Source organism: Macrotis lagotis, chromosome 1 (assembly GCF_037893015.1).
Source record: "Macrotis lagotis isolate mMagLag1 chromosome 1, bilby.v1.9.chrom.fasta, whole genome shotgun sequence".
Taxonomy (NCBI): Eukaryota; Metazoa; Chordata; class Mammalia; order Peramelemorphia; family Peramelidae; genus Macrotis; species Macrotis lagotis.
The window spans coordinates 626093564-626108260 of NC_133658.1; the positions used below are offsets into that span (position 1 = coordinate 626093564).

Consider the following 14697-nt stretch of genomic DNA (forward strand, 5'->3'; position numbering starts at 1 on the left):
GAAATATTCTCTAGTGAATTTTGGTATCAAATCACAAAAAGTTAAATAATAAAATGCATAGTCCAAAACTTCCAAAGTTGGATAAATAAATTGTACTTCAATAACTTAAACTTTGGATACCAGTGTTGTGACTATATAAACCAGAAATTAGTCTAAGAATAAAAAAAATTCCTTGAAGATGCATTTGCAATAATTTTTTAATGTCCTCTGAATTTTGTTTTGTTTTTTCTTGGGTTACTTTCTTATTTCCTGGAAAGTGGGGGTTAATTTGAGGGTTCCAGTGACTTGTATTTTCAAAGAAATTAGGAGCAAAGAAATAGCAGAAAAAGAGTGCAGATAGTATTGGTAAAGACATGGGGTCTATAAAAAAAAGGAAAGATTGTCTATGTAGAAAACTAAAGCAATCTTTCTTGGTATCATTAACTAAATTGGCACTTATGATCTTATAAAAAAAATAACCTGTTCAGTGTTGAACCCATGTTTCTTTTCTTTATACTTTCAAAATGTTCAGAAGTTTAGGTACTTTTAAAGGATCTTAAGGTCCCTTCAAGAAACTAAGCTGTTGGGTGCATGCATGCTACAAAGAGGGCTGAGACTGGGAAATCTTTGTGCCAGGTAATTCTGAGCTACATTGAACTATTCTGGTATGTACTAAGTTTGGTATCAAAATGGTTAGATCCAGGAGCAAGGGATCAGTAGGTTGTCTAAGGAGAATTGAATCAATCCAGGTCAGAAATGGAATATGTTGGGAGCAGCTAGATGGCACAGTGGATAGAGCACCGGCCCTGGAGTCAGGAGGACCTGAATTCAAATCCAGTCTCAGACCCTTAATAATTACTTAGCTGTGTGACCCTGGGCAAGTCATTTAACCCCATTGCCTTGCCAAAAAAAAAAAAGAAATGGAATATGTCAATGCTGTCCTGACTATCAGTAGTGATAATTAATAGTAATGTTTTACCCATGAATAGCCCCTGCATTTCTAGCCTAGGTGAAATTGAGAGACTTAGTTCAAAGGGGACAAAGGGAAAAATGAAACATAAAAGAAGGAAAGGAAGGAGGAAGGATAAAATGAAGAGTAATAAGAGGAAGAAAAGGAAGAGGAGGAAGAGAAGGAGGAAGGTGATAAAGTACTGAACTTGGATTTGAAAGAGGTGAATTCAATAGCAATATCTTACATTAGTTGGATGATCATGAGCAACTTGCCTAACTTCACCAAAATTCATATTCCACATCTGTAAAATGAAAATAAATAGTAATACTGTATCTGCAATAATATTACCACATAGGATTTTTTTTTATGTTTTTGCAAGGCAAATGGGGTTAAGTGGCTTGCCCAAGCCCACATAGCTAGCTAATTATTAAGTGTCTGAGACAGGATTTGAACTCCGGTACTCCTGACTCCAGGGCCAGTGCTTTATCCACTGCACCACCTAACCAACTGGTGCCTCATAGGATTGTTGTAAGCTTCAAGAAAGGTGAATTATATAAAAATCACTGACCATATTATATGTATATATATATCCACATAATATAAATATATAATATATGTATATTAATAACTTGTCATTTTTCACCTAAATAAAAAATCTTTAATTCAGTCAGTGAATATCATTATAAGGACATTTAAATTGCAGTTCCAAGCCTTTTAAAGGATGGAGAGATAAAAGAAAAGATGCAAAAATTTCAAGACCCAAATAATTGTAAAATCTTAGAGTACCAAACAGAAAGGTATAGAGAGAAAATATAGGAAAAATGAAAATAGGTTTATAGGAAGTGAAGTTTTTTTCAAAAGTTAGACTTTCTTTTCTGACTATGAAAAGTTTGCATTTTGATAGGACATCCATTATACTTTGTCATGTTGGAAATGATTAGGAGAAATATTGATAGGCACAGAGTGTTGACTCAGAAATTAAAATATGAGCTATTCAATAGATGCTTTATCATTCAGAAAATCCTTAAGATATCAAATACCTATTTCGCATGAGAATATTGTATGGAGTGTGAGAAATCACCTAATAAGAGATTATTCTTTCTGGGAGCTTAACTTTGCAAAACTGAATCAAGTAGAAGATGAAAAATAGCTTTAAATTGATACTTGATCCTTCCCATCATTTTGTGTCAATCTTCTTGCCTAGGATAGAATCATAAATTAGAACCTGAAGAGATTTCAGATATGACCTAGTCCAACCTATTCATTTTACAGATAACAAAACTGAGGCTCAGAGGAGTGATGTGGCTACATAATTCAAATCAATTCAATATGTATTAAATACCTGCTATGAAAACACTGTGCCAGACATTGGGAAAATAAACAAAAAGCATTCTAAACAAGGAGTTAATATTCTACACAGAGAAATGAATGTTATTTTAAGGATTTGATCCTAAATCCTCCAACATCAAATCTAATATTCTTTATATAGTACCATGAATATATTTCTTTCAGCCTAGGGTACACTGTTTATGGTTCAAAACATGGCTCATCACATACCCATAACTAGTATGGTCCTTTAAGTGTTCCCTTCCTAATGACAAGAAAAACAATAGCCTCCATTGTATAGTACTTTTATGATGGAAAACTTGAGAGGTGACTGGTATAAGTATTAGTATCACCATTTTACGAAAGAAGAAACTGAGATTTATATAGATTGTGATTTAGTCATGGTTCCACAGATAATCAGCCAGGTTTCATACCAAAGTCCAACTTATTCTAAATTTCATATTTGTTTCACTATACTGCATTGTCTTTCACAATAATCCCACTTTTTGGTGGGGTTTTTTTTTTTTTGCTTTCACAGCTTCCTGAAAATGCCAACAATAGCTCTCTAGAAAAACACAATTGAGAAAGTTGACTTCTAGTGCAGCAGCAAATAGAGCCTTTACCTCCTGTTGCACCAAGACCTTCTGCTGTGCCAGGAAGGAAGAGAAGAAACAAGCATTTATTAAGTTCCTACTAAGCATTTACAAATATTATCTCATTTCATTCTCGCCATAACCCTGAATGACAGGTGCTATTATCATCATCCTACAATTAAGAAAACTGAGGCAAAAATAGGCTAAGTGACTTGTTCAGGATTATATAACTAGTAAGTTTCTGATGCTGAATTTGAACTCAGTTCTTTCTAACTCCAAGCTCAGTACTCTATCCGCCATGTCATCTGACTGACTTTAGGTAGAGCTGAAGTCAGGTCCCATAAAAGCCTACCCTTAGGATGTACAAATGGATCCAAATGTATTCTTATCAAAAAGACTATTTTATGGAGAACTCATAACAGGCAAGCACTCATAAGAGAGTCAGAAGAAGGTATACCAGGATATCCTGAAGGTCTCTCTTAAGAAATTTTGAATTGATTATGTAGCATGGGAGCCACTGTCCAGCATGGCATGCCCTCATGAGAGAGGGTGCTGCACTCTATGAAGAAGACAAAATTAAAGCAACTCAATGTAAGATCCATATGTCTAGAGTAGCATCTCAGGTGTTCACATGGACCATTTGTGCACAACCTGGGGTAGAACACTCCAAGCCTGTATTGGTCTGATCAGTCACCATCACACACTCTGTAATTTATCTCTAACATTGTGATGTCATTTTAATCTTCTTCAATAAGGAAGGACAAGAACCAACAAATGAATCCTTCCCAATTTGAGGAGTAGTGATAATAAGGAATGAGGGATGTTCCTGCAAAGTTGAAGCGAAGAATGCTGATGCAAACAAGTCAAGGTCAATTGTATAGCAAAACTGTCCATTACTTTAATAGTCTTGAGGTTAAAGGCTAAGCCTGAAGCAAAAACAAAGACCAGAAATCATAGGAGCTCCTGGAGGGGGCTGGCAAGAATCACACCTGAGCTTTATAATCAAACATTTCATTAACAAGCATAATATCAATTTGTGGATTTTCATATCTAGATTTGGACAGCAAATTCCCTTACTCTGGTTTCTTCAGCTGGAGAGCTCTTTCATTGTTCTCCATGACAACAACTGAAATCAGCAGTTGTTTTTCTGCTTCACTCCTCTATCATCCCCACCCCCACATCTCTTCCAAGTATTCTCTTAGTAATAGAAGTTCTTTCTGGGATAGCAAAAATTTGGCCTGGGGTCCTTTAATCAGTAGGCAGCCACTCATTTAATCACTAGCACCTTAGTGCAAATTAGTTTATCAGATCACTTCTCCACAACAGGAAGGGCTTGCTTTCAAAGAATGTGGATTCCAAGAGTTCAAACTTTTGGTTGCCTAAAAGACTGAGGTAGGAAATGCTTAATACAAAAGATCTCCTAAGGAAATGAAAGCTAGAATAATAAGTCACTTAAAAGCTATTATAACTTGGTAAGAACTGAGGGGAAGGCACAATTCCCTTTAAGTTGGGGGCAAGGTCAGAAGTCAACTGTATCTTTACACTTAATGAAACAAAAACTGGGAAGGCAGAGATGACTGACATACCATAGACTTACTATGACAATATTGTCCAAGATTTAAACCTGCTATTTGATTTAACTATTATTTTTAAATTGGTCATGACCACTGCTTAGTATTATTTTAAAAATCATTTTGATGGTATGAAATCATCTCAGAAAAGGAAGGAAGGTTATCTGATACATGTTGAGCAGGAAATATTCCCAAGAAGTGGTCATACATTTTGGTTTTATATACAGGTTATAACATTATAAACTCAAGAAAACTAATAGATAAAAAGATAAACTCCCTTATCTATCAGTCATTGCTGCAAACAATTTATAGGGAATATCCATCCAGAAAAACCAACATGCTCTCTTTCATGAAATGTCAACTAGATTTTTTTCTTTTTTGATTAAAATGGTTTTTATTAAGATATCTTAACAAAATGGCACACTTCTCTCATGGTGGGAGAGAGGGGTGGGGAAATCCCAACATACAAACTCTTTTATACACTTTGAAAGACTTTGTTCCTGCCCTCTTCATGCCAATCATAGGCTAGGGTCACAAACCTAATTGATACCTTGGTTCCTATATGTTTCCCCACCCTGTTCATTATACTAATGAGCAAGAACAGAAAGATCTCCTTGAACATGTGCAAAGGAGAAAGTCAAGACTAGGTTACTTTTTCTTGACCAGTTAAGGACTAGTTTCTTCTAATCTAGTTTGTCATTTTTGGAATAAGATTAGGAGAACTCTCCCAGTTTTGTGATTTATTGGGGCCATTCCCCCTTTGTAATGGATTTCAAAGGGGCCTCCCCTCCACACCCTGTGAAGACCAACAAACGCCCTTCATTCCTCACAGCTCCCCCCCCCTTTCTTTTGTTTTTGGTTTTTTTTTTTAGGTTTTTGCAAGGTAAATGGGGTTAAGTGGCTTGCCCAAGGCCACCCAGCTAGGTAATTATTAAGTGTCTGAGACTAAATTTGAACCCAGGTACTCCTGACTCCAAGGCTGGTGCTTTATCCACTACGCCACCTAGCTGCCCCCCCTTTTCTTTTTAATAACAACTTAGTCTTCACACTTCACCAGCAGTGTTTTCCTCAAATTAATTCATAATCTTCATCCACTGTAGCACTACTGACTTTTTCTATCAATATTTTTACCCCTTCATTATTCGAACCATACACCAGTCCTAATTTGCTAATAGAATTTTGAGCTATTTCAGTTATAAACTGGATCATACACAGGAGACACACAGGGCTAATAGGATTATCCCACTTAGGGTTAATAATAAGATATCCAGCAAGTGTTTCCACCATGAACCAGTAGACCCATTCATCCAAAGAGGGACTAAAGGGGCTTGTCTAGGTTTGGACTGGCACATGTGCCAACTATCTGATATCCCTAGTTATCTCCTTTACCACCTTCCCATTGTCATATATCTTTAGACAACAATTTGTTTTTGCTTTTGTTTTTAGATTTTTGCAAGGCAATGGGGTTAAGTGGCTTGTCCAAGGCCCCACAGCTAGGTAATTATTAAGTGACTGAGGCCAGATTTGAACTCAGGTACTCCCAACTCCAGGGCCAGCTCTCTAGCCATTGTACCACCTAGCCACCCCTAGACAACAATTTGATAAGTTCAGTTTACCAGACTCCTTCTTCTGCCAAAAGGTAGTATAATATCAATCTATGTTGAATAATCATCTCTTTTGTTAGCAAGGCTTGATCAGTTAGTAAGTCCAAGGCCTTAGCTGTGTGATTGGTAATTTTTCCACTACAGCTTGGAGTCTTATTAGTCTATTCAGGATATAAAATGGGTTTCCATAGCCCCAGCTCCCATCCTGTGCCCAGGTAGTAGGCCCTTAAGTCTAGATAACAACTCTCTTTACTTCCAAGGGGCCCTCTTAAATAGGCCATATAATCATCATGATAATAGGTACATTTCCAAAGTTGCTGTATTGCAAGTTTTTATACCAATGTCTTTTTTTTTTAAGGTTTTTTGCAAGGCAAATGGGGTTAAGTGGCTTGCCCAAGGCCACATAGCTAGGTAATTATCAAGTGTCTGAGACCGGATTTGAACCCAGGTACTCCTGACTCCAGGGCCAGTGCTTTATCCACTGCGCCACCTAGCCGCCCTTATACCAATGCCTTTTAAAAAGGTCTTCTTGGCTCCAAAATTGATCAAACTAAATTCCTGATTTTGTTCCATTGGATCAATCCCAAGAATAGCTCATATATCTAGTGATGTTCCTTAAATTATCTTTCTTGGAAATGGCCATTTCAGCACTTTCCTTGCAAGTCCATACTAACTCATAATCAGTTTCCCTTAACAAATGCCCCAGTTTGCGCATCTTTACAAGGGATCCAGTTACCATCATTAATCTCAAATGAGCCTGAGGCCACCTATCTCTTAAATTGTACAGTCCAGAATATATGTACCCCGCTTCTGGACATATTCAGACATTTGCTTCTCCCCAGGCAAATATCCTGGCCAGTCAGTTATAAAGAATAGTCACCCTGAACTGACTCAGTCCTATGCCACTGGTGTCTCTATTGTCTGGATCAGAATCCACAGTGCACCTCTGACCAAGGACTGAGAATCTAGGCCAGCCCCAGTGGTACCATCACCCAAGGCCAATTCTCAAACTGCTGTGAACTATGGCAAGTCCAACATTTAGCCACACCAAAAGACTGGACATTGACTTTTGCCTTCTAGACTCTCCCACTTTTACTAATACCCCATTGTCTAAATCAGAGATAGGATTCACTTCCTAGATAGGGTATACAGATTCATGTAGATATAATAATGCCACCCAATAATCTCCCTTTATCTCTCTCAACAGAGAACATTTTCACCCTGCCTCCCCTCCTCCTTTCCATAAGGAGAAGGGCATAAGTAGGGATGTCACACTTACAGAGTCAAGGGGAAGTTACAGATAAACAATGTATGCATAGGCGAGAGATGGTAGAGATGAACTGCTCCAGTGTCTCTCCTCTCTTCTCTTCTCTTCTCTTCTCTTCTCCCCTGGAAACATCCAATGTCCTTCTGTATCTTCTGAATCTGTTCCAAAAATTCCTCTCCAGCTCTGGTGACTATCAACTAGATTTTTCCAAGAAGACTTCCGTAAGTCCAGTCTCAGACACTTATTAGATGTGTGACCCTTGTTAAGAGCAAACAACCTTGCTCTTCCCCACCCCCAGATATCCTCTGGACTGCATATTTGTTTTGGAATGATCTTCCAGAAGGTTCCTTTGATGACAAGATGACAGGATAAAACCCCTTAAATATATTCAGTTAGAAAGGGAAAAGAAAATAGGGAAAAGCTATTCAAATTTCATCATTTTTTTTTTCCTTGTTGCTTGTTGCCTCCTCCTCCTCAGGTCCTTGGAAAGTACCTCAACTTGAAAATTTTTTCAGCATCTGCTACCAAAGCCACCTTGGTCTCCTCTATCCCCTCCTCAACCATGGAAGTCCCAACTATTACCACCATTATTGCTACTAGGTCCCCAAAGCCATTGAGATTGGAACATCCAGTCCAGAGTTAATTTGTTATATCCCTATCTTCCATGGTCTTTTTTTACCGATGTACCATCTTCTTCTAACTGAAATCTACTAAATCTAAGCCTAAATGGTTCCTGTTTTTCCCTATCTGTAACAATCTGGACACCAACAGCATCATGAAATGAATCTCTTCATGCTTGTCTTGTGTCTTCTGCCAGACCCTTGATGAACAATGCTTTGTAGGACTGGTTCCTTGGTGCTGCATTAGTTGTATTCTGTCCAGTTAGTTCTAGTCATACGGTTCCACATTCAATTTCTATATTATTACAAGATTTTAAAAACCCCTTTCTTTAAAACATTTTCTCCAGAGACAAATTCAGTGAATTCAGACCTACCAGTCAGATTGCCCTAGGATGTTTTAGGGCAAGAACTGATTGACAGTCACCTTCAGAAACACTTGCTGCAGACTTTCTTCAGTGATGCTATAGGTGAGGTTATTTATCACCAGGATCTTTTGAGTTTTCAGGGTTGCTGTTATTCCTACTCTAGGAATTATTCTTCTCACCTCTCTTGTCCTTGACTTTTTTTCCCTGTATAATATAGATTGAATGCCTGACCATTAATCTTGATTCCCTGTTTCCTTCCAAGGCCTTGTCCACATTTGCTTCTGTCTTAAATTCAACCTAGGAAATTCCTTTGGATGTCCTATCCTTGATGCAGACCAGTTTAATCTTAATATCATCTTCAAACATTTCCTTGAGTTTCTATTGAATTACTTTATAAGGAAGATTCTTTAAAAATAGCACCCTTGCATCTTAATCTTTGGTTTTTGTTTCTTTGTTTTTGGCTTTTCCCATTTCATTTCAAAGGCAAGCATTTTGGAATCACTGAGTTCCAAAACTTTTTCCATATCTTTAGTTGATGAAAATTCCATGTGGTCAAACACCAATATATACACCAATATGGATATCTAAAACCATAAGGACCTTTTTTTTACAAAGACGTACATGATGCCAGTTTTTAGTTCAGAAGTAATTTTGTTGAAATTCAAATTATCAGTAAAGAGACTGAAAATTGTAGATGCTTCAGTTTCCAATTACTTGGTTTCAGGGACTTTGTTTCCCTGGTTCATCTTTGATAGACACTTTCTCTTCCACCTCAGATTCCTATACTTTCCCAGGAACTGTTTCCACAGAAGCATCTTTCCCTTTGGAAAGTGTGGTTTCCATAGCTTATTATTCAGTCACCTTCATCTTTTTCATTCTCATCACTATCATTTTCCTCCTCTTGCTCAGAGGTTTATTTGATTGGAGCTACTCCCATATTTGTGGTTTTGTGTAGCTCAAATTCAGTCATCTTCACTGTCCTTTCTTAAGATTCACTTTCTTTTTTCTTGGCATTCTTCCCATTTTTGTCCCTTTGGTGGTGGGTTGTAGGAGTACTGCTTTGATTGGGATGATTCCTTTCTTACTTAGAGTGATGACAACTTTGGCTGGGGAAGTCATTCATTTAACAGGTACCACAGTAGCCATCTTACCAAGTCTTTGTGTCCTTCTTCTGAGGGACTACAACCTCTTCTCCATGGCTTTCTTTTTTATCTTCTGACATGTCCTCTTCCTCATTGTCTTCTATTTCTTTGGGGGAAAGAGCTATTTTATTTGGCCTACCTTGATTGGTGATTGACTAGTGTCATCCAAAGACTGTGGGGTATGGTGCAGATCCTTCGGCAGAGGGCCAGGAAATGTCAGTGATAGTGAGGAGCTCTGGGAAAAGTCTATTGGAGAGAGCAGTACTTTGCTGGTGGAGACTAAGATGGAAGACTGGTCCACTGAAAAATCTCTCAATAATGGGAAACAATTATTTTTAAATTTTACACTAGCTTTCTACTAGTTGCTTCTACTTCTGCCTCATCAGACTTAAAATAAAAATCTTCTCTAGTCCAGGTCAAAATCCCCAGTTCCTTCAACTAATAATACGACTGTTTTTTCCTCAAGGTCCCCCATCATCTTGGTTACCCTCCTCTGGGATTTTTCATTTTATCAATGTCAATAAGCTTTCTGCTAATGCACTGGGTAAACAAATACAAAGATTGAAGCAATAGCTTCTCTCCTTCATAAAATGTGCAACCAACATTGAGCATAATATTCTAGACATAGGCAGAGTAAAAGGACTACTAAATATTTCCTCCTGGATACCACAGCTCTTTTTTTAAAATTTATTTTTATTAAAGATATTATTTGAGTTTCACAATTTTCCCCCCAATCTTGCTTCCCCCACCCCTCCACAGAAAGCACTCTGTCAGTCTTTACTTTGTTTCCATGTTGTACCTTGAGCCAAATTGGGTGTGATGAGAGAGAAATCATATCCTTAAAGAAGAGAAGAGAAGTCTAAGAGGTTACAAGATCAGACAATAAGATATCTGTTTTTTTCTAAATTAAAGGGAATAATCCTTGAACTTTGTTCAAACTCCACAGCTCCTTATCTGGATACAGATGGCACTCTCCTTTGCAGACAGCCCAAAATTGTTCCTGATTGTTGCACTGATGGAATGAGCAAGTCCTTCAAGGTTGAACATCACTCCCATGTTGCTGTTAAGGTGTACAGTGTTTTTCTGGTTCTGCTCATCTCACTCAGCATCAGTTCATGCAAATCCCTTCAGGCTTCCCTGAAATCCTGTCCCTCCTGGTTTCTAATAGAACAATAGTGTTCCATGACATACATATACCACAGTTTGCTAAGCCATTCCCCAATTGAAGGACATTTACTTGATTTCCAATTCTTTGCCACCACAAACAGGGCTGCTATAAATATTTTTGTACAAGTAATGTTTTTACCCTTTTTCATCATCTCTTCAGGGTATAGACCCAGTAGTGGTATTGCTGGGTCAAAGGGTATGCACATTTTTGTTGTCCTTTGGGCATAGTTCCAAATAGCTCTCCAGAAGGGTTGGATGAGTTCAAAGCTCCACCAACAGTGTAATAGTGTCCCAGATTTCCCACAACCCTTCGAACAATGATCATTATCCTTCCTGGTCATATTGGCCAATCTGAGAGGTGTGAGGTGGTACCTCAGAGAAGCTTTAATTTGCATTTCTCTAATAATTAATGATTTAGAGCAGATTTTCATATGGCTTTGGATTGCTTAGATCTCCTAATCTGTAAATTGCCTTTGGATATATCTTTTGACTGTCAATTGGGGAATGGCTTTTTGTTTTAAAAATATGACTCAGTTCTCTGTATATTTTAGAAATGAGTCCTTTGTCAGAATCATTAGTTGTAAAGATTGTTTCCCAATTTACTACATTTCTTTTGATCTTGGTTACATTGGTTTTATCTTTGCAAAAGCTTTTTAATTTAATGTAACCAAAATAATCTAATTGGTTTTTGGTGATGTTCTCCAACTTTTCCTTAGTCATAAACTGCTCCCCTTTCCATAGATCTGACAGGTAGACTAGTCCTTGATCTTCTAATTTGCTTATAGTATTGTTTTTTATGTCTATGTCTTGTAACCATTTGGATCTTATCTTGGTAAAGGGTGTGAGGTGTTGGTCTAATCTAAGTTTCTTTCATACTAACTTCCAATTATCCCAGCAATTTTTATCAAAAAGGGAGTTTTTATCCCAATGGCCAGACTCTTTGGGTTTATCATACCACAGCTCTTTTAACAGAGCCTAGAATAGCAGTATTTGTTTTGTTTGTTTCCAATTAGCTTTTTTTGTTATGTCACTTTTGACTTATGTTTTGTTTTCATTTCACTAAAACCTCCAGATTTCTTTTGGATAAAATGATATCATGTCATGTTTCTCATACTTGTGCAGCCTTTTTGTTTATTTAATCTTGACTACACAGTACAATAGAATGACCACCAGATCAGAATTAGAATCCTAGCTCTGCTACTTACTACTGTTAAAGGGATGTTTTAGACTGATTCTTTGAGAATCCAAGTAGAATCTCATCCCCCAGCAGGTCCACAAATAAAATGAGTTGCCAAACTAAAAGGAAAAGAAATTTATTAGCCCACCAGGAAAAAAAAAGCTTGTTGCTGGCAGCTTCAGTTCCATTGTCTACATATCTGATTGATATTGTTTTTTCAAGACTTCCTAGAGGACATAGCCAATAAGCAATATTCTGTGGCATTTGATTGGACCAATGAAATATAGTCTGTTCTGATGGGAAATTTGACTGGAAAGTCTCTAGTTTGCTTGCAAATTTGTAAATTGATAAATTCTATTCAAGAACTTCCATGATCAAACTCAAGTCATACCTTAGATTATAGTATTAATTACAGGCTGACTGTGTTGGCAAATGCAAACCCTTATTCTGATTCAATATTCCTTCATTTAATCATTATTACAGTGATTGTTTCAGGAAAATATGACAAGCTTGCAGAGTTAAGATTGTTTATTTAGAGTATTACATGCAGTTAGTTACTTTTCTTATATACATAAATGTTTTTATTTAAACATGTCATTTAAAAGCAGTAGTTCATTCTCTACTATGCTCCTTTCTTCTCCTAATTGCATTAGAAAGCCTAAGACTCCTGCTACAATGAGATAATACAATTCCTAGTTGTTCAAAGACATTTGGCTGAACAATGCCTAAAAGGGACCTGTTATCTCACAGTAAAATGTGCTTATATGTCATTACTTCATTTCACCATAGCTAATATACTTCTGGCATTCTGAGTTCTGTTATAGGTATAAGGGACCCTGAGTGATAAATATTATATACAAAATTCCCAGTGAAGAAGGTACTAGGAAAGCAGAAAATGAATAATTTTTTGAATTATTATTGAAGAATATTTGTGTGTAGAAAAATGGATCTTTTTAAACTGTTGTGACTATTTTACTTGATTGTAATGAGAAACTAAAAGTGAATTATTTTATGTTTATAAATCGCTTTAAAGGTATGAGCAAAGAATTAGATGATTTGCTACATAGTAGTTGTTGCCATTACTATTTTTGAATTTCAAATTTATGGTTTGACTATGTATGATGATTCATTATGAGTTTCCTGTCAGACTGGATGCTCTTCAATCAGGAGAGCTGGATGCAAAAGTAGCACTTCTCTTAGAGCAGTGATTCTCAAAATGTGACCCTGAGACCACTTGAGAATTCTTAAGACCCTTTAGATGGACGACAAGATCAAAACTATTTTCATAAACTAGGATGTTTTAATTTTTGATATGATAAATATTGTTAGATATAAGTCCCATTACAAATGCTCTTTGAAAGTATCCTCAATTATTTTTATTTATTTTTTTTTGGTTGTTTGTTTTTTTTGCAAGGCAGTGGGGTTAAGTGAATTGCCCAAAGTCACACAGCTAGGTAATTATTAAATATCTGAGGTTAGATTTGAACTCAGGTTCTCCTGACTCCAGGGCCGGTGCTCTATCCACTATGTCACCTAGCCACCCCTATCCTCAATGATTTTTAAGAGTATGAAAGAGTAGAAAATGAAAACAAATGATTTTAAAACTACTACTCTAGAATATAGATTATAGTTTCTAGTATTCATTATGATAGTGGGTGAAACAGTGGAGGAGATGTCTAGAGAGTATACTGAAAAGGTCAACCAATAGAATTGGATATATTTAGTTGTTAGAAAGTTCTTCTCTATGAGCTAGGTGGTATAGTAGGTAGAATGTTGGGCATGGAATCAATAGGACCTGAGTTCAGATCCTGCCTCAATGATTTACTAACTTCTTGAATAAGTAATTTACTTTTGTCTACCTCAGTTTCCATATTTTTAAAATGAGAATAATAATAGTAACTACCTCCTCAATGTTGTAAAGATACAATAAGATAATATACATAAAACACCTTGCAAAAATTTAGTGTGATATGTGTTAACTAGTATTAAAAATCTACTTGTAATTATTTCTGAAATTTCTTAACAATGGTACTCCTATTTATTTGATTAAATTCCCCATCTTTCATTAGATATTCATGATCAGTTTGCTTTCTTCATTGGTACCCACAGAAGTTTAAATAACATCCAAAAAAAGAATAGAGAAAAACTTCTAGCATGTTTGGCGTATTCTCAGCTGATTTATTGGCAGATGAGGACAAGAGTAGCACAGGATGAGAATGTATAGAAGAGTTGCTATCAGAGATGAGATCACAGAACTATTTGAGTGCTGAAGCCTGTTTCACAGGCCCACACACAAATATAGAGTTGATTACTAGGATAGTCCAATATATTGTCATAGCTACTACTCAAAAAGTCCCATAAAGCCTTATGATGATAGGAAGGCCATCAGAAAATTTCTCTTAAAGAAGGAAGTATTTGACTGAGCCTTGAAAGAAGCCAAGGTGGGGTGGCTAGGTGGTGCAGTGGATAGAACACCAGACCTGGAATCAGGAGTACCTGAGTTCAAATCCAGCCTCAGACACTTACTAATTACCTAGCTGTGTGGCCTTGGGCAAGCCACTTAACCCCATTGCCTTGCAAAAAACCTAAAAAAAAAAAGGAGCCAAGGGTTCCAAGAGGCAGACATGAGGAGGAAGAGTATTCCAGGCATTAGAAATGGGCTATGCAGAGTACAATAGACAGAATATCATATATGGCTCATAGGAAAGAGATATGCCATATATGATTTAATCTATATCACATAAGAAAATAGGAAAGAGACCAGTTAGACAGGAGCATAGTGTGGATGATGGGGGAGGAAAATGCATTCAACTAGGAATCATAAGAGAGTCAGATTGCAAAAAAGCTTTAATTGGCTAAAAAAAGAAATATGTCTTCTACCCTAAAAGTTCTGAAGGACCACAGAAGCCAATTGTGTAATATCAATTTAGCAAT

General features: G+C 36.8%; 1 pseudogene; it reads right to left on the reverse strand.

The window, feature by feature from the left end:
- Positions 1–7947: 7947 nt before the first annotated feature.
- LOC141505824 (nucleolin-like) lies at positions 7948–9499 on the reverse strand (annotated as a pseudogene).
- Positions 9500–14697: the final 5198 nt, after the last annotated feature.